We start from the raw sequence: 23,426 nt of genomic DNA, 5'->3' as shown, positions 1-23,426 counted from the left end.
TAAGATAAAGTCTGTAACTTTCTGGAATGTCCTTCCTCATGATGATTTATGTCTTTATGTAAAAAGCATACCTAACCCTGTATCAAACGCTCCTCTCCCAGAGCACTCCCTTCTTTGCCAAGATTGTGGATCCTGGGAAGTTGTCCTAACTTGGGCTCGGATAAAACTCTTTCTTTCCCTTCACATTTTTAGAAACGGGCTGCCCACCTTGCATCGGCACAATATTTGTATTTGTATCAGGAAAGCAAAATGTTGCCAGGCCTTCCATTTATGTCCCTTTGGCCAGAAAGGGAGTGCACTGTTGCCCCCAGCCCCTCCCCGCTTCCGGCAACACAGCAAACAAGGGAGAGGTGGCTAGGAACGCAAGGATTTAGCTTTTACTACCTGCTAATGGAGGCACCCAAGGGAGAAGGGTTAGGAATGGTGTGAGAGGAGCCAAAACTCAGTGTGGCCACAAGACACGACACCAACTGAAACAAACACAAAAGGATCGGCTAAATATTTAAAAGAGATAAATTCTGTAAAAACACCTAAAATGTCTACAAGGTTTAAATTACATGTTTCTATTTTTCCCACTGCTGTCCAGGACTGGTAGAATGGTCATAAAATAAGCCAATGGGCCAAATGATCCAAACTGCTTTTCTACTGTTATGAGGATATATATTTGCCAATTAAGACAGATATCAATAAGTGGGCTGGAGACATAGATTTGGGGGAATTTAGGGACCATGTGGCCAAACACTCTCATTTTATAGCTGAGGACACTGAAGCCAAATGGTTATGCAACGGACTCAAAGCCACCCAATTGAATTAGCTGTACATAAAAAATGAAAAGGTTTAAATCTGGGGTGCCTGGGTGGCTCAGTCAGTTAAGTGTCCAGCTTAGGCTCAGGTTATGATCTCACGGTTCATGGGTTTGAGCCCCGTGTCAGGCTCTGTACTGACAGCTCAGAGCCTGGAGCCTGCTTCAGCTCCCTCTCTCTCTGACCCTCCCTTGCTCGCACTGTCTCTCTCTGTCTCTCAAAAATAAATAAAAACTATTAAAAAAAGTTTAAATATTACTTCAAAGGCATGTGTGTGTTAGTTTCCTACCACCACTGTGACAAATGACCAGAGACTGGGTGGCGTCAAACAAATTTACAGGCTCACATTTGAGGAAGCCAGAAGTCCAAAATCAGTTTCACTGGGCCAAAATCAAAGAATCAGTAGAGTGGTGCTCCCTCCAGAGGAATGAATATCTCTTCTGCCTTCTGGTGGCCTCCAGCATTCCCTGGCTTATGGCCACACTGCACTGATCCCGGCCCTCAAGGTCACACTGTCTCCTCCTCTTCTGTGTGAAGTCTCCCTCTGTCTTCCTTTCGTAAGAACACATGTGATTGTATTTAGGGTCCATTTGGATAATCCAGGATAATTTCTTCATCTCAAAATCCTTAAGTAATCATATCTGCAAACATCATTGTTTTGCCGTATAAGGGAACAGTCACAGGTTCCAGGGATTAGAATATAGATGTCTTTTGTGGGACCATTTTTCAGCCTGACACAGAGGGAGTGGAGAGAATAACTGGGTGTGACAATTTTGTTGGAAAATTAGTGGCAGAACCGGGATTAGACTCTTTGGCTCCAGACCCCCCATGGGGTTTGTTGGCTCTTGCAGCCTCTCACAAAGGCTTATCTGAGTAAGAAGGGACACACATTTGAAATGTTTACAGTAATTATAAGGAACTATACCTTCATGGATTCACAAAAGTTTAGCATTCTTCAAGTCTATGCTAGCAATTTATGTATGTTGCTTAGTTTAGCAAATGTTCTCAAGGTTATAGTCAGATGACCAAGGCTGTAGCTTCTATGAATTTAGATGTGTGCACCCCCATCTGACAATTGGTGGGGCAGGACCCACATGGGTTCACTTGCATGAGGGCCAATGAACCTTTTGGGAATGACAACAAGAAGACCTGTTGGGGATGATTCTGGGCCCCTGAAGGTCATTACTGACATTGTCAGCTTCCTCCTTAACTACTTATAGTTCCTTCACCAAACCATACCATCTCATTTCTTTTATACACACATAAATCACTTTTCACCATGGCTAACTCCTGCTCTTCAAAATTTGGCTAAGGTACTGATTTTGTCTGGATTGTTTGCCTGTTGAATGCCCTGTTGCCATATTATAATTTCTTTATTCACCTTATCTAAATCCTTTGGAGAGAAGCACCTGGGTAGCTCAGTAGATTAAGCATCTAATTCTTGGTTTTGGCTCAGATCATGATCTCGTGTTTCCTGAGCTCAAGCCCCTCGTAGGGCTCTATGATGGCAGTGTGGAGTCTAACTGGGATTCTCTCTCTCTATCTCTCTCTCCCCCTACCCCTTCCCCCTCATGTTGTATCTGTCTCTCTCAAATAAATAAACAAACTTAAAAAATAAATAAATCCTTTGGGGGCTGGAACCTTATTTTTTCTCTATGTTATCTCCAGCTTCTAATGCATTGAATGAGCACCCAATAAATGACAAATGGATGGATAGATAGATGGATGGATGGATGGATCTAAAAGAAAGTAAGAATTTATAACTCTTATACCAGAGATAATGGCTAAGAATAGGAAGTTAGTAGGGTGCATCGGTGGCTCAGTCAGTTAAGTGTCCCACTATTGGTTTTGGCTTAGGTCATGATCTTGAGGCTTTGTGGGTTTGAGCCCTATATCAGACTCTGTGCTGATATCATAAGCCTGCCTGGGATTCTCTCTCTCTTCCCCTCCCCTACTTGCACTGTCTCTGTCTCTCTCAAAATGAATAAACTTAAAAAAAAAAAAGAATAGGAAGTTAGCATTTGCTGCATAAGGAACAGCAAAACTTCATGATTTAAACCAATCATTTTATTTATTGTTTGTTTGTAAGATAATTTTTAAATATTTATTCTGAGAGAGAGAGTGTGGGGGGGGAAAGGCAGAGAGGGAATCCCAAGCAGGTTCTGCAGAGCCTAACTCAGGGTTCGATGAGATCATGACCTGAGCTGAAATCAAGAGTCAGCCGCTTAATCAACTGAGCCACCCAGGTGCCCCCAAACCAATCATGTATTTAGTTTGTGGTTCTTCAGATCACAATTAGGGCTGGGCTGAGCTGCATCATTTTTATGATCTGATATGGGATCATATGGTCTTAACTGGGCTTGTTTCTGTTTCTGCTGACAGCTGGTGAGTTAACTGAGGCTGGCTGGTTTATGATAGCCTTGCTAGGCTAGTTGGGACAACTGGAGTCTCTCTCCATACGGCTGTTAGCCTTGAGCAGGCTGCCCAGGCATGCTCACTCAATAGTTTCAGGGTTCCTAGCAGTAACAGCAGAAGCTGCATGACTTCTTGAGACCTACGATCAGAACTTCCCCAAAGAAACTTGACCCAAGAAAGTCACAAAATGAAATACAAAGGATGGGAAAATAGACTTCAACTCCTACTAAAAAGAGTTGCAGAGTACTGCGGCCATCTTGGATGTTGACCTTAGAAAAGGATGAAGGGAATGACCAACTTTCACTTTTCCAGGCTGTGCTCAGGTTGTTCCTTTAATTTTTATGTATCTCCTTATCTCCAGTCACCAGTCTCATTCCTCTCCCCTGGCCAGACCATCCTGATTTGTGCATCTTTTTGTTTGTAAATCTTCCTACAAAATGTATATTGGTGTTTGTGTGTATGTTTCTATTTTATGTAAAATTTCATTTTGTGTACATCACTCTATTTTTTTATGCAGCTTTATTATGCCTTTAATATCCATCTGTGATACTGTGATACCTCTAATGTCATTCTTGTGTTTATGGATCTACCCCATTGAATCATGATGTGTTTATAAACCCATTGTCAGATTCAGTTGGCTCATATTTTAGCTAAGGATTATGCATTTACATTCAACAGTGAAATGAGCCCATGATGAGCACTGGGTGTTGTAGCACATAACACAATCACTGAATTCTACTTCTGAAACCAATATTCCGCTATATGTGAACTAACTGGAATTTAAATAAAAATTTGAAATAATATGAATAAATAAATAAAACAAAAATAAATCAGTGAAATATGATGATTGTTTTACTATGAAAAAATGAAAAGAAATGGGTCGATGTGTATCATAGCTGTACAACACAGTCCACGTGCTACTCATTCTGTATTTCTAGAGGCTTTCTTTGTGGCTAAATAAATGGTCTGTTTCCTTTGTGGAACTTCTCCTGTGTCCCTCTTACCATAAGTCTATGTATGGAGCTTTCTATATTTTGATATGGGCCATTTAACCTATTCTTTCCTCTGTAATTCTAGGAAATTGAATTTCCTTGGTTTCTCCAAACATTTTTTCTTTTCTTGTTTTTCTTTTTTAAATATTTTTCTCTTTCTGGGATTCCTATCAGATGAATAATGGCACTTATATCTTCTGGGTCCTTGGTTTTTCTTTTAAATGTTCTATCTCCTGACCCTTTCCTACTAGGAGAGTTCCTCATTTGATATTCTAACTCACAAGCTTAGTCTCACCTGGATTCTTCTAAGTATTTACTCCTTCACCATCTTATTGAGCTCAACTATTAAATTTTCCTACCTGTTTCTATTTTGTTCTTTTTTACTTCTTGGTCTTGCTTAGTAATACTTGTTTTGCATGCCCCTTATCTCTCTGGGTGTGTGTAATTATGTGCCAGTGCCAACCTCATGCAGACTTGTCTTGAAGGCAGTTACTGTGACTCAGAGCTCATTTCCCCTGGAGGCATGAAGTCCTTTGCCAGGGAATGTGTTTTTGGGAAGAGCCAGAAGCCCTAGTGTGTGTCACCATGGATGATTTTAAGTGGAAAGGGGACGGGCCCTTACTGGAGAGCCCTAGACACCATAGAAGCTTCGTTGTGTACTTCTTCACCAAGTACCTACTCCAACCAGAATGATACACTTAAAGACTTAAGGATGCACAAAGCAGAAAGGACACAGTCTTCTCACTTCACAACCTGGGAGTCAGCAAGTCCTCTGTACCTGTGTCCTGACTCCTGAGTCCAGCAGGGCTCTTGCATTGCCCTGAGGTCACATGGGTGCAAGGCACACCACTGTATAGTTTCTTACTGCTGCTGAAATAAATAGCCGCAAGCTTCATGGCTTACAAGAACAGAAATTCAGTTGCTTATAGTTCTGGAGGTCAGAAATCCTAAATCAGTTTCACTAGGCTAACATGTCAAGGTGTCAGTAGTAGGTTTCTTCTGGGGTTTCCAGGGGAGAATTCATTTCCTTGACTTTTTCAGCTTCTAATGGCCTTTTCTATCTTCAAAGTACATCCAACCTCTGCTTCTGTGGCTACATCACTTTCTCCTGACTGACTCCTCCTGTGTCCTTCTTAAAGGGAGTGTTATAATTCCATCAGGCCCCCAGCTAATCCAGAATGAGCTCCTCACCCCAAGATTCTTAACTCAATCACATCTGCAAAGTCCTCTTGCTATATAAAGGCAATACTTACAAAGTCCAGGAACTAGGATGTGGACATATTGGGGAGCCATTCATCCATCTACCACAACCACCCAGGCTCATTCAAGCTGAGGAAACTTAGATCACACAAACATCTTTGAAACACCTACCAAGTACAGCATGTTATGCTAAATGTGGGAGGGGTGTTGGGAAGCACAGAATTTTCACGTATAAATGAGACTGCATGCTCCCTAGAAAGAAATTTACCGTACAGATGTAGTACAGAAGACAAACATGTAGAAAAATAGGATGTGGGCTGCCTATGAAATGAAGCTGCTTCAAGTTTCCAAAGTGTCACAGTTCAACTTGCTTGGTGGCCTGGCCAGGCTGGAAGGACTTTCAGATTCTAGAGTATCGGTCCTCCCCTGGATGAGACATGAGGCAGGGGGCACTCTTCTTGAATCTTCAGTCTTCCTGATTGGGCAGGTGCTGTGCACCTGGCTGTCAGAAGTGAGGAGGTGGTGTAAAAATGGATATAAAGCTCAGTTTCTGTCCTTGTAGAAATTCAGGCTAGTGACAGAGACAGCCACACAACAAATGGTAGAGAGAACCATGGTGTGCTGGGGCAAGGCTGCCACCAAAGGGCAGGGAAGGCTGGCTAACCCCAGGCGCCCAGTACCCGCAAATGCGCCAGCGGTTCCTGGATGAGGAAGGAGCTAAGAGCAGCCCTGTTGGGGAACCGCAACAGAGCGGACACTTTAAGGGGCAGACGCATCCTGCAAACAGTGAGCAGCCAGGTGCTCTGGGCCCTTTTAGAGCCCCTCTCCGCCTTCTGAGCTCTCAAGAAGAGATCAGCATCAAAGCCCTCTTTTTGCTGCGGCATCTAACCTGCCCGCTTCCTCTCCCTTCGTCTCTCCCAAAGACGTTACAGGTGATCACAGTACCCTTCCCACCACCCCGGGAACTCAAGCTCTCACGTTACAACAAACCAAATGCCCAAGGGCTTGGCAAGGCACCTAGGAAAATCAGCCATACTGATGCTATCAGCCCTCAAAAGGCCTCCTGACCATCATTTCATCTTCAGAAACTTTTATCTCACGTTCTTACAGCACCTGCCTTCAAAGGCCTGAGTGCCTCCCACAGGCTGTATGGCCCCTTGAACGTAGGCGGGCTCGGCCCTCTGCTCTTCCCTCACCAGTGAGAAAGGGGGCCAGCAGGACCCCAGACTCTTCCGTGCAGGCCCTGCCTGGAGCTGCCCAGTGCCCAGACCCAGAAAGCCACCTGCTTCTGGGTTGGGTGCCGCCAGATCACAGAGGACACCCAAACTACAGCTCCGTTGTTACAAGACAGAATCAAAAGACAATAAAGATTCTCCAAGCTGACTTTGGCTGAGGCTTTTTTTTCCCACCCCATCCTCTTGCTCCAAAGGAAAGAAAGACTGAAAAAGCACTCCCTCTCTCCATCTTCCTCCATGGTATTATTTCCACGGCATCACAGAAGAGAACACATTAAAATCGCCCAAGCATGGGAAAATAGAAAATGACTACTGTATGAAGAAATTGGACCAGATACCTCACCAGATATCTGAGACCATGAAGAGTGTGTCTCCTTCATAAACACTGAATCAGGAAATCCACAAAGACCAAACTGACGTCATAGTTCCTTTCGGGCTAATAATCATTCCTTAACTTGACAGAAATAAACAGCACCCAACGCCTGATGCTGAGCGAGTGTGCACACTCCCTCACTGGGAGGGAGGGCCCTGGGAGACTGAGCGGTGGACTGCTCCATAGACTGCTAACTTGGTGCACTGATCGAGGGGTGAGCAAGCATGTGCTATACCCCCGCCCAGATATATGGGCAGACTCACTGCTGGGACATGACACCAAGACTACCCTTGCTCTGTGCATGTGCTCTGGGCATTGACCAACCGGGGCCACAGGCTACGTGGATTACCCTAAACAACGCTGGCAGTTGGGTCAGGGAATGACAACACGTTGGCTGGGACTCAAGCCCAGTTCAGAAACACAGCTACAGAGAAGGGGACTCTGGCAGATCTCCCATTGTGGACTGACTGGTGGCATTCAGAAAACCACCATCACGAAGTTGTTATGGTCGTTTATTCATAATTTCCATGGCTTGCTTGAATGGGTTATATTTGCTCCATGAGTAACACAGATGGCACTGCCATGTTTTTACCCCAGATGTGGAATTAAATCATCCTACTCTTTCAATTATCTGTTTCCAAAGTTTGAAAACAAAAAGGGGGTTGTATCTCATCGGACAGTCCTGGAGCTTCTAAGGAGCCTGTAATTCTTAAGCACTTTATCTGGACACATTTGTAGCATCTAAGGAAATACCCAGACCAGATAATGTGAGGATCTCTAAGAACATTGATGTTTTTGTAAAGCATAGTTTGCAAATTGTAAGAAAGCAAATTCAATGATATTTTTGGGGAGGATAGGGTTACAGTAAATTAGGAAGGAAAGAATTAGAATAAAAACTAATTTGTACCCTCTGTGAGGACAAGAGACCATTCCAAACTTCAATTCCCTTGCATCTTTAATGTTCTTAACATAATAGGTGCAAGGTAAATGTTGATGCCAGTCACTTATTCATTCAAAAACATTTTTTGAGCACTTATGAATGTCTTGCCCTGAAGCACTAAAAATACAACAAAGAACAAAACTGATCCCCAAATCCTTGCCCATAGGTCTTATATTTTAATACTTTACAAATCATTACCAATAGCACAGAGATGAAAACACTGGGATCATGGACTCTGTGCTTTTTTAGCATCAACTTTACCTACTAAATGGCTGAGGACTGGGCCTGGGGCTGGGAATGGACTGGAACCTAGAGGGGAGGCTGCTGATTTCCTGCAGTCCTGTACAAAGCTGTTGTAAAATCGGCTATTGCTTCTATTGCCAAATCTTCTTTCAAAAACCCCTGAATAATTTCTTTTTCTCCATACTGTGCAAATATAATTTAAAAATCTTATTTCAAATAATGCACAGTAGTTTTGTTAATTGTATGAATCAAACTCTATCGGTCAGGTAAAATAACCCTAACTCAAAATCTTTAGGGAGAAAAGGGGAAGGCACTTGCTCCCGTGATCAGGACATCTAGGAGGTCATGCTAGCATCAGACACATTGGACCCCTGATGTTCACAAGCGGCCTTCAGGATGCCAGCTCTTTTTCCCAAACTTTCAGGTCTGCCTTCCTCCCTCCCACTTCATTCTTGGCAAGCTCACTTCATATGGTGGCAAAGATGGTCTCCTACAACTCTAGGTCTTTATGATTTTTTACCCCTCTGATCTCAGGAATATAAAACTGGCTTAAGAAATACTAGGGACTCTTGGATAATCTCCCCATTTTAAGATCTTTAATCTTATCAGCAAAATCCCTCATACCATATAAGGTAACGGTCACAGGTTTGACGGATTTGGATCTGGATATCTTTGGGACATATTATTCAATTTACCACCAAGGTGTTAGAGGTAGAAAAAGCATTTCAAAGAAGACAGGTTCTTACGGCTGCAAGGCCAGTGGGACAGAAGGGCGGGGGGGGGGGGGGGGCAGAGTGGCTGAGATGAGGCCAGCAGAACAAGCAAGAAGCAGACCTTCCAGAGTCTGTGCTCTGAGAAAGATTTGGTTCTTTTTCCTAGAACATTGTAAACCCATTTTGGGTGGGAAAGAGGAATAATACATTTCCATTTTTTTTAATGTTTATTTGTTTTTGAGAGAGAAAGAGATGGTGAGCAGGGGAGGGGCAGAGAGAGAGAGAGGGAGACAGGGAGACAGAGAATCCAGAGCATGCTCTGCACTGTCAGAGCAGAGCCTGAGGAACCCATGAACTGTGAGATCATGACCTGAGCTAAAGTTGGTGTCTCTACTGACTGACTCACCTAGGCGGCCCTATATTTGCATTTCATAAAATATCACTCTATTTGTACTGTGTAAAGGGCCTAGAGGAGGAGGGCCAGGGAAGACAGAGGAAGACCAAGTAGGCAAGCCAACCCAGCAGGCTCAGTGAGAGGTGGGGACGGGGTAGTAGAAATGGAGAGAAGGAGAGAGATATGAGAACAAGTTAGTAAGAATACTGATAAGACTTGGTAATGAATCTAGAGGAAGAGTGCCAGAGAGGCCAGGATAAAAGATGACTCCTAGACTTCTGGCGAGGGGTCAGCATGAGCTTGGAACCTAAATTCATGGTGCCCTCGGGAGGTGAAGACCTGAATTTAGGAATCATCAGCATAGAAGTAGCCAGTGAAGCCCTTGTCTTAGCTGATGAATGACTGGGAGGAAGAAAGAATGAAAAAAGATGCGGTGGAGGACCTAGCCTGAAGAAATACCAACACTTAATGGCTGGATAACAAGGGGAAATTTTTCAAAAGGGCCTGAAAAGGAGTAGCCACAAAGAGAGGGCTGCATTACAAAAGCTGAGGGAAGAGTGTGTTCAAGAAAAAAGTGCACAGCAGGGTCAAATGGTGGTGAGCAATTAAATAGGATGAAGACTAAAAACTTAGATGCAAATGCAGCATTTAAGTACTATACAGCTACAACCTCCTCATCACCACCAATATACACACACACACACACACAGCATCTTGCACTTAGCATGTATTCACTAGATATTGATATCTCCATCACCTTAACAATCTGCACTCTATCCTAGGAGGCAGTGTGGTGTAGGGGAAAGAGCATGGCTTTGAACCCCAGACCATCCACTTGCCAACTGAAGTCTTTGGAACATTCCTCTCTGAGTCTTATTTCCTCATCAGTAAAATGGATATGGTAATGATGAGTTTAGCATGAACTCAAGAAATGAGGACTATTAATAGTACTTTACTCTTCAAGGTATTTTCTTGTGAATAATATTCTTTGATCCTTAGCACAACCCAATGATTTTGGCAAATGATAGGCTAAGTGAGGTATCCAAGGGCCCAGCTCTGGCCAGTTGCCAAACCAACTGCCAGTCTGGTGCTTTTGTAGAAAAAATGCTCTCAGGATCTCAGAGTTGTTGCTTTTTATTCTTACAGATGAATGGCTGTTCAATAGTCACTCCTGGGTACCTGAGGTGACCGATTCAGTGTGGTGCTAGAGATATAAAGATGAGGGAGATACAGTTCCTACCGTCTACAGAGTCATGGTCCCAGGAAGGAGACAGGTACTATAAATAGATAATTATAATATTACATGACAAACTCTCCAATGGGGAGACTTAAGGATAAAGCACTGTGGGAACACAGTGGAAGGAAAAGTGAACTCTGGGACAGGGAGGAAGGAAAAGAGAAACCTGAAAAAGCCTTGGTAAGTAAGAACAAGGCTTTAAAAATATCCGGACTTTTTCAGCCTGATCATGATCTTGCAGTTTGTGAGTTTGAGTCCCATATCAGGCTCCATGTTGACAGCTCAGAGCCCAGAGCTCGCTTTGGATTCTGTGTCTCCCTCTCTCTCTGCCCTCCTGCTCGCATTCTGTCTCTCTCTCTCTTTCTCAAAAATAAACACTAAAAAAAATTTCTTATAAATCCCAGCTTAAGCTATGATTTTCTTTTTCTTTCATTAGATTCATAGAATTTCAGAACCAGAAAAGACCTTTTAAATTATTGCCTTCTTATACCAAAGATGGCAAATTTGAAGACCAGATGAAGATGAAGACCAGAGAGGTAACATCCCAAGGACAAGAGTGGGGAAAAATATCTAGGAGTCCCAATGCCCAGTCCAAAGTTCTTTAAGCACAGCTTAACATCAGGAATGGAGTCAGCTAGCATAAAGGGCTCTCCTAAGGATGCAGATGGGCTGGCCAGCCACTTAAGGCAGGAATAGACTGCCCTAATCTGAGAAAGCCACTCAAATCCTGAGGGCCAGAGCCTGGAGGCATCATTGGGCATTCGAGGGAAGCCGTGCTTCTCAAGAGACAAACAGTGGTTTCTTCCTTGGAGTAGGTTATGCACCTGGTATTAGAAAAATGAAAAACAAAACAAAACAAAACAAAAAAACAGCAGAACAGAGAGTCTTCACAGAACCCTCACTAACACTGGTATATAGACATGTTGGGAATAGGGAGAAAATGGTTACTTTACTCTGTATAGATCAAAGGAAGAACTATTGCTGCAAAGTTTCCACATTTAAAAAAAAGAGACTAAAAGCCCATAATTTCTAGAACATTAGATACAATAAATTCAGACAATGAAGTATTAAAATGAGATATTAACCTCAATAATCCAGACCCATTTAAGGAATGACAGAAAGTTAGAAAATTGGACTTTGAAAATAAAATAAAATCTATCATTTCAAGGAGACTAATAGACTGTTGTTGAGTAAAGCCTTTTGGAAGTTAAATAAAAAGAATAGATAGATCAGTAATGTCAGATACCACACACAGTTTGTTTGTGAATAGACACCTGTACCAAAACTTGATGATACTTTAGAAGTTTGTTTCCCGAAAATTTAACCTAAGTCTTTCACTTTGTAAACCCTATCTTTATTGATGGTAAAAACATAAGCTTCTATCAGCCCCTTTTTGAACTGCAAATTCCATGTGGAACTCAAATAAATTAATTTGGAAAGTCCCTTGAATTCTTTGGAAAGGACTCAGACCTGTGGGTCATCTTTCTGAGTCTTGCTATGGCCACTGTCAATATTTTATAGTGACGCTTCCTTAAACAACTTGAACAAGGAGGGAAGTCTAATCCAAGATAGTTAACGGATTGATAAGCAAACAGATCTGCCTGAAGATAGCATTTTTTTAAAGTAACAGTATATGTTTAAGAAGACTAAATCCAGTAAGGCTTCATTTATCCAGCATTGCTAAGTAATTAGTTTGACTGTATATGTATGTTTTCCAGATAGCAGCTGATTTCCCCTTGATGAAGATTATTTTGATATGTACTAAACACTTCCTCACTAGATTTCATGAGCCAGTCTATTATGTCTTTACTAAGCCCTTGTATTAACATTTGCAGTAGTAAAATGTGTCCACAAGGCTGACTGGAATCCCTCGGGTTTCTGCTGTGGACCCAACTGCTACACTTTCTTAATTCTTATGTGACCCTCTTCACTGTCTGTCCCCTTTTCTCACAATTGTCGGTGTTTCTTCCTCCCGCAGTCTTTTCCACCTTTTAATTGATAATGTTTAATAGTATGTCCTATAATTTCTTATTTGTAATTATGAAAATAACACATGTTCATTCTATAAAACTTAAAAAGCTATGAAAAAGTTTCAAGTTAATGGAAATTTTATTTAAAAAAATTTTTTTAATATTTTATTTATTTTTGAGAGAGAGAGAGTACAAGCAGGGCAGAGGCAGAGAGAGAGACACACACACAGAGCAGTTTCCAAGCTTTAAGCTGCCAGCGCAGAGCCTGACATGGGGCTCGAATTCATGAACTGTGAGATCATGACCTGAGCCAAAGTTAACCAACTGAGCCACCCAGGAGTCCCAGTTAATGGGAAAATTTAAAATATTCACCTGTTGATACACAGATGTTCCTTTCTTGTCTTCTTTTTAAAAATTCATGGATTTGTTTTAAAGTATATTGAGAAAGCACCAGATGCCTTAATGACTGACAAAAGGTGTAATCTGTTTTTTGCACTTAATATAACAAAACTTTTTCAAAAGAAACTTTTAAAGGTAAAAGTATTCCATCAGAGATTTTTTTTTCACTAACAAAACCTTTCCTTGTACCTGGTAATATCTGATTTTTCTGTACCACCTTGAAGATGAACACAATACTTCCTATCATATCCCCAAAGTAAGTCGACCTCACAAAGCATGAGTGGCAAACACAGATTGCCCTGAAGAGTTTATGGAAAGAAGGGAAGAATTTACCTCCTAAGTTAGAATTTGATACTATCCACCAAGATGAAAATGTATTAAAATGATCATGCAATGCCTTTGTAATGCAAAGACAATGTCATATTCCATTTATAAGGGGCTGAGTTTATATATGAAAGATGAAATATTATGTTGCCATTTAAAATAGTCATAGCCCATGTTATAGATATGAAATGATCACTAAGATATGTTATAAAGTGGAACTATAAGGTGCAGGATGATTCAGAAGTGTAGTATGTATAAGGATGCATGCACACACACATACTTCAGATTCAGAGGGAAGAAGGCACATACATATATATTAGAAACTCCAACTGATTCTGGAAGGACACACGGGAAACGTCACAGGGAAGGCCTGAGGCTGGGAGACGCTGGAAGACTGGGGATGGGAGAGTCTCGATTGCTCTCCGCTCTCTGTATGAACAGAGACCTGTGGTTGTTGCTCTGCTGTGTGTATGTATTTATTCCTCTTTTCAGTTCTTTCAATACCAAGGTGAATAATTTGTTTAGTTTTTAAAACACAGTAACAATAGCAAAAACTTATTATGTACTCTGCCAGGCAACAAGGGCTTTTGCATGTATAATTTCATTTATTCCTCGCAATAATCCTGAAAAATACCCACTATTATTATCTCCATTCTATAGAAAAAGAAACTAAACAGAGGAACGTCAAGTACTTTGCCCATCATCAATGTCTCGGAGGCGGCAGAGCGGAGGCCCAGGCAGGGCAGCCCCCAGCTTGCATTCTTAGTCCCCTAAACGTACACGCTATGAGCACAGGACAAAAACGAAAGGCATAAAGTCATTTACAAAGTCAAAACAGATTTACACAAATAAATTATTCATTTTTGGGGGGAAAAAAGTTCCACACAGGTACAAGGATACCTGTGCATACTGTTTTCTGTATTTTCTAAAAAGCTCAGAACTGGGAGTGACAGTGCCCTGGTAATTGCTGCCTTCTCCCTGCAGAGAATTATGCCTAATGTCTTTAGTGTATGTGTAAAGAACATTTTATACTGTTACCACAGAATGATGAAAAATACTCCTCAAAGGTGGAAGCCCCCAACAGTGTCACTCCTGTGTCCCTTCTCTTTCCTCTCCCCACATTTTGCCCCAAGTGCTGCCTGGGCATATGAGGGACCCTGAGGACACACCCTACTCCCGTGCTCTGCTGCGTCCCAGCCACTCTTACAACTGTGTGTTCCTGACAGCCACAGGCCTACACATCCTTCAAGGTCATGATCAAATCCACCTGCCACGAGAAGACTCTCCTGCTCACCAACTTGGAAGCCCACCTCTCCTTCCTTTGGAGCTCTCTTAACGGTCCACTCAATAGAAATACAGGCCCAGACAAATAATGCAAAAGAAATGTGAATTATAAAAAAAAAAAAAATCTATCCACCAGTTACCTACCCCTTGCAGCATGCATCTCTGGAGAGCAAGAACTAAATCTTTCCATTATTTGTACTGCCCCGCCTCACACCGTCTGGCACAATATTTGACTAAGCATTCAGTGAAGGTTTGCAAGAAATGGAACACAGGGAATGGCATGAGTCATCAAGAAAACCCAGGCCGATGGAAACGCCCGGTGTATGGCCAGTCACCCTTGGGCTCTGGGATGCTCGTTATCCTTGCTCTCTCCAAGGAGAGGAAGGTGTCCTTCTCATGAGAAGCAAGAACTTGTTGCCAAAGGAAGTGCATGTTTCTGAAAGAAACAGAGGGCACATGCATTCTGCTTTAGGAAAACCTATATAACGCTGGCTCCACAACTACACAGAGCTGAGAACCCTCAAGACTAACTGAAGAATTGCTAATGGAGTCAGAAGCCTCCATTCACACTCATTCTCCCAATCTCACGCCCAGTTTGTGGGTGGTGTGCGTTAGGGTGCAAAGGTAGTGGCAGAATACACATCCACTTTGAAATTAGCAGGAGGGCTTATTGCTGTTTGAGAGAGAGAGGGCACACATGCGTGTACAACCCAGGGGGGGGTGGGGAAGGGCAAGAGGGAGAGAGAGAGAATTCCAAGCAGGCTCCCTGCTCAGCATGGGGCCCAACACAGGGCTCCATCCCACAATCCTGGGATCATCACCTGAGCCAAAATCAAAAGTTGGATGCTTAACTGACTAAGCCACCCAGCACTGATTTTTGTTGTTTTAAATCTTGTGCGTGCTCGGTTTGGAAGAATGTTAAGGATCTGGATTTCAGCGGAGGCTATCCACACCCAAACAAGAAGAGAGACCGTCTTCATTGCAGGAGGAGGCAGAAGCCTGAGGTGAGAGGAAGAAAGGGATAATGGACAAAGGGCCAAGAGGAAAGAAACTTCTGAGAGCCCTGCACGGGTAGCTTCCCTTGTCCAAAGGACACCCAAGAGGAGTCCCCAAAGATGTCTTGCACCACCCTCTGCCTCTGGGTGTGCTCCCAGTTGGCCACGGGGAAGAAGGGCCCCTTTTGATGAGGGACCAAGCCAGCCCATGAGTTGTGGCAATCATTGCAGTTGGGACCCAATCATCCGTTCTCAGCATTTCAATGCTTAAAAAGCCAGGCTTCACCGAAGACTAGAAACTGCCTTCATATTTGGTAGCATTCTAGACGCTAGCAGTTTGGGAAGAAGAAACGGGTTAGGGGGTAGCGTGGAATCCCACTGTGACCTCCCAGAGGAAGGGAATGAAGGGGGTGACTGCAGGTCAGCGCCGGTGGCGGGAAGCCCAGATGAGCATCCGCAGGGAACACACAGGAAAGTACCTTCTCAGTGGGGGACAGGCCTGGAGAGGAACTGGCTGGAAGGAGGCACAGCGCAGCCTGGGGCCGCAAGAGAGAGGGCCCAGGAGAAAGAGGTGGGGAGGCAGCTCCAGGGCAGAAGCTTTGGTTCGCCATCCTAAAGACAGGACCCGTAGCTCCACCTAGCGCTTTGCAGATCCACAAAGACACACAAAGATCTTTTTATCTTTCTGTTTGCGCCCATGTGACACTAGCGTTCTCATAATGCAATTGTTGGTTTATTTGCGTGGATTCCACATTCAAATCATCATTGTACACCTTTAGGAGTTTTATGAGTTTGAAAGAGAAAAGCAAGGAAACCCTTATCAGCAGTTTCCTCAGCTGTGAAAGGGTGGGGGGGGCATCTACCCCATGTCATTATGAAAATGGAGTTATGTGGAAGGATTGTTCTCAGCTAGACACCATTCAACAAAGATCAGTCACCTTACAGCCATGGTCAACGTCACCTTTATCATCAGTATCCCAGACCCCGAGTGGGAGCTCAAAGGAAAGCTTCCCACCCACCCATCCCAAGACAGACATAGTTACACAGATTGTTGGAGTTGCTGGAGTTAAGGGTTGTTGGAACAGTCGAGGTGTGCGGGCACACACTTGCCTTTGATTATTTCAGATGCAGTTCTTTCCTCTTGACTTCAGGAGTGAAATGACAAATTCTTCCCAGGTGGCAGCAAGAGAATTACTAGTAGAGCCCATCTGCACTCTTGCCTCAAATGGGGCGGGGGGGGGGGGGGGGTGAGACAGCAATCCCATTTCAAAAGAATCTCTGCCATAAACTCAAGCCCAGCAACAGATGGGAAACAGCCCTAAGAGACAATATACAACATTCCCAATCTCCAATAAAAATAATCAATAGTGGCTTAAGCGCGAAAAACCACAAGTGCTTCCAGAATGGCCTACAGTGTGCCAAGAATGATGCCTGGCGGGCGGCTCCTGCTGACAGGGTAGCCTGCCAGAGGGAGATTACCCGGAGGCAGTCCTTACTGTCCTCGGCAGAACTGAGGGAGGATGTGTGTGGAAGGAGGTGGGGGGGTGGGCGGGGGGGGGCATTTGGGTAAAAGAGGAGGAAGATTAATCAAAATGGATAATATGGGGGGTGTACATAATAATAGGCATGCGATTCCTGACGTCAGACATTCAGCAGTTTAAAAAGGCCATAACGTCAAGGAGGACATGTAATTTGTTGTTATCACCAATTAGAAACACTACCAGACACATTCTGCAAAGGTACACAGATGTTCAGCCACAGCAGAGGAGCCAAGGCAAATCTGGAAAGCAAAAAAGAGCCAAGAAAAGCAGGAGCCGCTTACCTTCATGGCGGGACGGCTCTGTGTGCCGCGGCTGCATTTTCATCATCACTGTAGAACGTTACCAGGAATCTAAAGGAAGTACCAGATCTCCTTTATGTGTCCACACAGCGTGCCCTTCCCACAGCGACAGACTCTCCATCTAATCCAGTTATAAAGGGTGGATGGCAGTGACCAAGGTAGATGGAAGAAATGTTTCCCCATGTGTGTGCAAGTCTGTATGGACAGACACACACACACACACACTTGATACCCTATGTGAACACAAAGTCGATTCTTTCTCATTTCCACAGCACACACGGGCTTATGCACAGCCCTGCTTTTCCCTCACACCACCCCTCTCTGAAGAACGCCTCTGCTCCGCTCCACAGCCAGCCCCCTGCACTTCCCCCAAGGTCTTTTCTGACCCTCCCTCTCATGGAAGTCACTAGAAAGTCCCAGCAAGCAGCTGAGATGGCTCCAGATCCTCTCTGACAGGGACATGGCTAGCTCAGAGCACCCAGCGTCATACCTGAGTTCCAGGAGCCCTGGCAGCTCCCAGGAAAATGCTTCATTGATGACTCTTCTCAGATGAGTCCTGGTTTCTTGACTGGTTTGGATAACTGCCTTTTTGTGCATGCCTTGGCTGTAGGTGATATGGAATAAACTGAGGATATTCTGAAGATACAAGTTATTCAATGAGTTTTTTTTAAAGACTTTGTCCCATATCCCACCAATAAGCAGGCCAGTTAGAAATTTCTGGTTTTGATGGCTGAAAACAGTAAATCTTGAATTTTAGAATGTGTTGGAGCCTGTTAAAAATGGGGATTCTCAGAGCATCTTTAAGTGGAAGAAGGCCCCAGAGGGCCCAAAGAACCCCACAGCAATGGGAATACATCAAAGGCACACAGGAGTCAACTGAAAGAGTTCCCCAGGGACAAGGCTGGAGTAATTTGATTAAAAGCAGTATTAGCTTACAACCCAAAATCCACGAGTTTGCACCGATGGAAACAAATGATTGACTAGACAAACAAATGGGGAGAATAGACAAATTTCCCATGCAGAAGAATTCTACATCATTTTGTAGCCACTCTCCCCACTCCATTCGTGTGGGCTTCCCACAATGACATGCTTGCAAAGAGTCCGGTGTGCAAAGGTGGGGAATCAAAAGAGTAACTTTACAGTGGAGAGACCTGTCAAAACAGTCTCAGACAGGCGACCAAGGCTACCATCAACAGTGAGTCATGCTGATAGTACACGCCCTGACGTGAAGTGACAAGAAAGGCACTTTACCTCTGTGGTCGTCCTTCCAGAAACCCATAACCCCGGTCCCACCAAGAGAAAAACATCAAACAAAACCCAGTTGAGAAACATTCTAAAAAAACCACTCTCCTGAACTCCTCAAAAGTCTCAAAGGTCATCAAAAACAAGGACAGTCTGAGAAACTACCAAAGCAAAGAGAAGTCTAAGGAGACATTTACATGTCAACTAAATGTAATGGATCCTGGATAGGCCCCTGTAATAGAAAAAAGGGCATAATGTGAATAATGTGTGGACTTTAGTTAATATTGTGTCAGTGTTGGTTCATTCATTGTAACAAAGGTACCATATTAATATATTAATAAAGACAATTGCATGTGCCATGGATGCGACCCCTCTGTACTATCTTTGCAACTTTTCTGCAAATCTAAAACTATTCTACAATTAAAAGTTTATGTAAGGCAACTGGGATTCCTGGCTGCCCCATCCCCAAGGCATGTGATTCAGCAGGTCTGGGGTGAGACTCACTAACCTGCTAGAGCGAGCTAAGCAGGTGACATCATTGCAGGCGCCTGTGCAGTCTGTCCAAACTACAATCCAGGTACATCTGTTTAAACAGAAAAACAAACAGCTACTGAAATGTCTACCCCTCTATACTTGAGTGCCAGTGGCTTCTAGGACAAAAATAGCTGCTTCGCATCTGCCTGGCCTGGGTAGCGTTATCAGCGCTAGGCCACTCTGAAAATGCCATCATCTTACTCCGTGGCTGTTCACCAAAGGCCACATTTCCTCCAGTTTTGACAACCCCCAAGTACAATCACATCCACGAAGATAAGCTTTAAACGGTGATAATGATAACAGACCATGCCGTGGCCTCTTCGAGCCAGCAAAAGAAAGGAAATAAAAGGGGGAATAAAAGACATTGTTTCCAGCAGCTCTCAAACTGAACATAGCAGTACATGGACGAAAGCTGTTCATTCACCAGGAGGGAAGCAGGGGAGGGGATGTGACCTGTACGTCTTTAAAGCTTAGGCCTTCATGAGCCACCGGAAATCGCCAAAACTCTAAGATATTCTGTCTATATTTAGCCAACTAAAAGAAACATAATTTTAATTAATGAGTGGTCTTCAGTTTTAAACAGGAGGCTTGGGGCTATTAAAATGGTTTAGTTGAAGAGGCTAAACATAGATGGCTTAAGGTTGTTACAGGTTACTATGAAGTAGTTGGATTGTGTCTCTATTATTTTCTCCGTGGGTAGTGATGCCTTGATCTCTTCATTAACACAGGCTTTCGGGGCAGCCATGTAACTCATGTCCTGTGACTGTGCATTTTCATTGTGAGGGTGGCCGGTTGCTCCCAGGTGATACCTTTTGTCTTTACTTACAGACTTTCTTGAGGCATCAGGAAAAACTTAACTTTGCATGCATGTGCGTGTGCGCGTTTATGTGAGTGTGTTTAACCAACCAGCCACGCTGTCTGCTGGCGACAGCTCTGTGAGCAGGGCTACGAATACGAACACACGCTGTCTTCAATTACCAGACCATCAGCTCTTTCCCACTGGTCACACACACCATGCCCCAGCATGGGGGTCAGACTAAGGAGCTCGGCCTGTGTACCAGGCTGCAGTCTCCACTGGCAACACTGTCACGACTAATTCACTTTCTGGCTCCTGGGAATACATTGTGACACTCCTGTTTTTGACTAAAATGTAATGTGTTCTGAGCCTTGCCAACCTCACAGAAGGGCTGACTGTGACATCTGACAGGCTAGCAGGAGTCTTTCAGAGGGCCTGTGTGTAGGTTTGCCTTTGGAAAACAGCCTAGGGTTGGAGATTTTTGGTCTGAAGGAGAGAACCATGGAAAAAAACTTCATTGAAGAAATTTAGCCCAAATCCATGTTGCCAACCTCAAATTATTAGTTTCCATATAGAAAACAAAAATAAAGACAAGGACAAGATAAAGTTTATTCCCCAGACTGTTCTGCTACATGAATCATCCCAACCAAGTAACCAGGATATTTCCGTCCACAATACCTCAAAACAGACTCAAATGGCATTGAAATCAATTGTATTTCCCCATTTCTAATGGCACAAAGTTCATTTCAGTTAAGCAAATGACATCATACCGGGAAAAATAACCGGCAACATTTAGCTACATATAACCATGGTGGACAAATACAGTATGTTGGACCTATAATAACCACTGAACCACAAGAGATCCCACAAATGTCAAAGTCATTGTTGCAGCAAAGCAATTGATCAGGATCCCAAATCCTACGTCAGCCTAACTCGTTTCTGAGGCGAATTATTTCTGATATTTAAAAAAATACTTCTCATCAGAGCCACTAATTTATCCCCACAGTGCTCTAAAGTGATAGATATAAACATGTACCTCCTTATACAGGCGTGGTGAAAGAAACTAGAAGGAAGCTAAGTCAATCATGCAGCAAATCAGAAGAGAACCACAAGGTCAGATGAAGAATTTGTCTCTTGATTCTAAGCTCAAGTCATGTACCCTCTGCATTACTGAGAAATTGCCACCGAGATAAGACACAGGCCAGACAAAAAGCCCTACGTGGAATGCTTCTTGGCATTTGGGTTTGACTCGGAGGCTGCCTTTTGGTTTCTAAATCTTTTTGATGTCTTTTCTGCTCTGGAAATGTTAACTGGCCCTGTGCAGGAGAGGTGAGGTAGGGCAACAGATTCTGCTCAAAAGGGAAAAAGCCAGTCGTTGCACCCTGGTTCCTGTTAGATCACAGCTTCTAGTTCCTTCAGGGCCATTGTTCGAGGCAAATTTACCATCTTGTTGTGCCTTGTCAAAGCACCCTCTAGGGTCAGCAACATCAAACGCATGCTCTGCACGCCAGTCACTCTGCTGGGTGCTGAGGGTATAAAGACCTTTAGGACACCTCTTTCAGTCGGTAGATGAAGACTTGAGAAAACCTGACCTTTCCTCTTAGAAGCCTCTCCCTGATTATTCTCATCACAGCTTGCCACTTGGTTGGAGAACCGTCTGCCACTGAAATGAAATGACCACTACCCTTCAGTGATGCTCTATGGTAGTGCTGGTCAATAGAAGTAGAGTGTGGGCCACGAACACATGCAGTGTAATTTAAATTTTCAAATAGTAACATTTTTTTTAAGTTAACAAAGAACAGGTGAATACATTTTAATAGTATATTTCATTTAAATCAATGTATCCGAAATAGTACCATTTCAACATGTAATCAAAATGAAAACATTATTAATGAGATTTTTTTTCATACTACATCTTTGAAATCTGTGTGCACTCTATACTTAGAGTGCATCTCAACTTGAACCGGGCGCATTTCAAGTGCTCAGTGGCCACATGTGGCTGGTGGCTCAGCCCTAGACTCCTGGGCCTGGCCTCTCTTCTTCTCCTCTGGGGAGCTCAGAGTTTTCATTCAAACAAGAAGGTAATTGCTGCTGGAACAAATTACTAAACATTGAGTGGCCTAACACAACACAAATTTTATCATCTTACAGGTCTGTAGATCAGAAGTCTGACGTTGGTCTCACAAGGCTGAAATTGGTGTCCTCAGGACCACATACATCCTTTTGAAGACTCCAAGGGCGAATCCACCTCCTTGCCTTTGCGTGCTAGAGGCTGCCTGCTTTCATTAGCTCTTCAGCCCTTCTTCCATCTTCAAAGCCAGTTACCTGGCCTCTCTTTGACTCTTCCTCTCTGATCATGCCTCTCACTACAGCTGGGGGCTTTACGCAGTGGCAGCAGCGGAGCCAGTGAGGTTTATCTGAGTCGCGATTATTGCTAATTGAAAACTCTGACTACAGCTGGGAAAGATTCTCTCACTTTAAGGATTAGATTGGGCCCACCTGGATAATCCAAAGTACTCTCCCCATCTCAAGGTTCTTAACTTCATCATGTCTACAGAGTCCCTTTTGCCATGTAAGGTAAAATATTCACAGGGTCTAAGGATAGGGACTTGGACATATTGAAGGTCATTATTCTGCCTACCACAGGTATCCAGTTTTCTTGTTTGTTTTTTATTATAAAGAGAGAATAATAGACATTTAAAGTTGGGGACTTGAAAGGCAATGCCTTTTGCCCTCAAGCTCATTTGGATTTCCTCTCTTGGATAAGAAAGGACCACTTTCATGAATTCCTACCTATGTCTCAGGATATGAGTTTTTTTCCTCACATGCCACTGACCACTCATTCAAAAAATATTTTAAGGTTTTCTAGATACCAGACATGTACCAATCCCACAAAACAATTACAACCAAATACCAATAAGAAAATCATGGCATAACATGATAGGTTTTTTTTTAAAAATAAGGACTTTTATTATTATTATTTTGAAACCTACTTACCATGTTCAAAGCGCACAAAAAATGTGACATCTTTCCCTGAAACAAAGTTACTAATTTTCCAAAATTAGGAACCTGTAGCTGTGTCTGATATAGAATATTCTCAACTCTAGACAACTGGAAATTACTACTGAGAAGAAATAACAGGAAAATCCCAAAAGAAGAGCAATAATTTAGAAAAAAAAAAAAAAACTTTGTCAAAAAAATCAGAATCATCAATATACAGAGCCAGAGACCAAAATGGCCGATACATACAAGATTTTCTTCAGAAATGATCTTTTAAAGACTTAAAGATTATGAAGCAATTGTGTGTTTATTCACATGTAATAAATGCATCCTTTGATGCTAGGTTAATATTTGCATCAATTTCCTGCTACAAATGCATGTTGTTTATCACCTGGTTTATGGTGTTGGCCCTTTTGTAAGTATAATCATGAAACCCAAACTGTCCATGCAGGAGAGGACTTCAGATCATGAGGTCCGGACCACCCATCTTATAGATT

At 43.1% G+C, this 23,426-nt stretch overlaps 1 protein-coding gene across 1 annotated transcript in view; it reads right to left on the bottom strand.

The window, feature by feature from the left end:
- Positions 1-23,426, bottom strand: part of AKAP11 (A-kinase anchoring protein 11) — a 141,894-nt gene that overhangs the window by 57,882 nt on the left and 60,586 nt on the right. The window contains exons 13-15 of the mRNA XM_029936678.1: positions 19,108-19,182; positions 17,848-17,961; positions 17,340-17,478 (exon numbers count right to left, since the gene is read on the bottom strand). The gene's annotated coding sequence lies outside the window, so the exon portion shown is untranslated. The remainder of the gene's footprint in view (positions 1-17,339; positions 17,479-17,847; positions 17,962-19,107; positions 19,183-23,426) is intronic.

This window comes from Suricata suricatta, chromosome 4, assembly GCF_006229205.1.
Source record: "Suricata suricatta isolate VVHF042 chromosome 4, meerkat_22Aug2017_6uvM2_HiC, whole genome shotgun sequence".
Classification (NCBI taxonomy): Eukaryota; Metazoa; Chordata; class Mammalia; order Carnivora; family Herpestidae; genus Suricata; species Suricata suricatta.
Note: the sequence above shows the minus strand (reverse complement) of the source record. Positions and strands in the feature narration are given on the sequence as shown.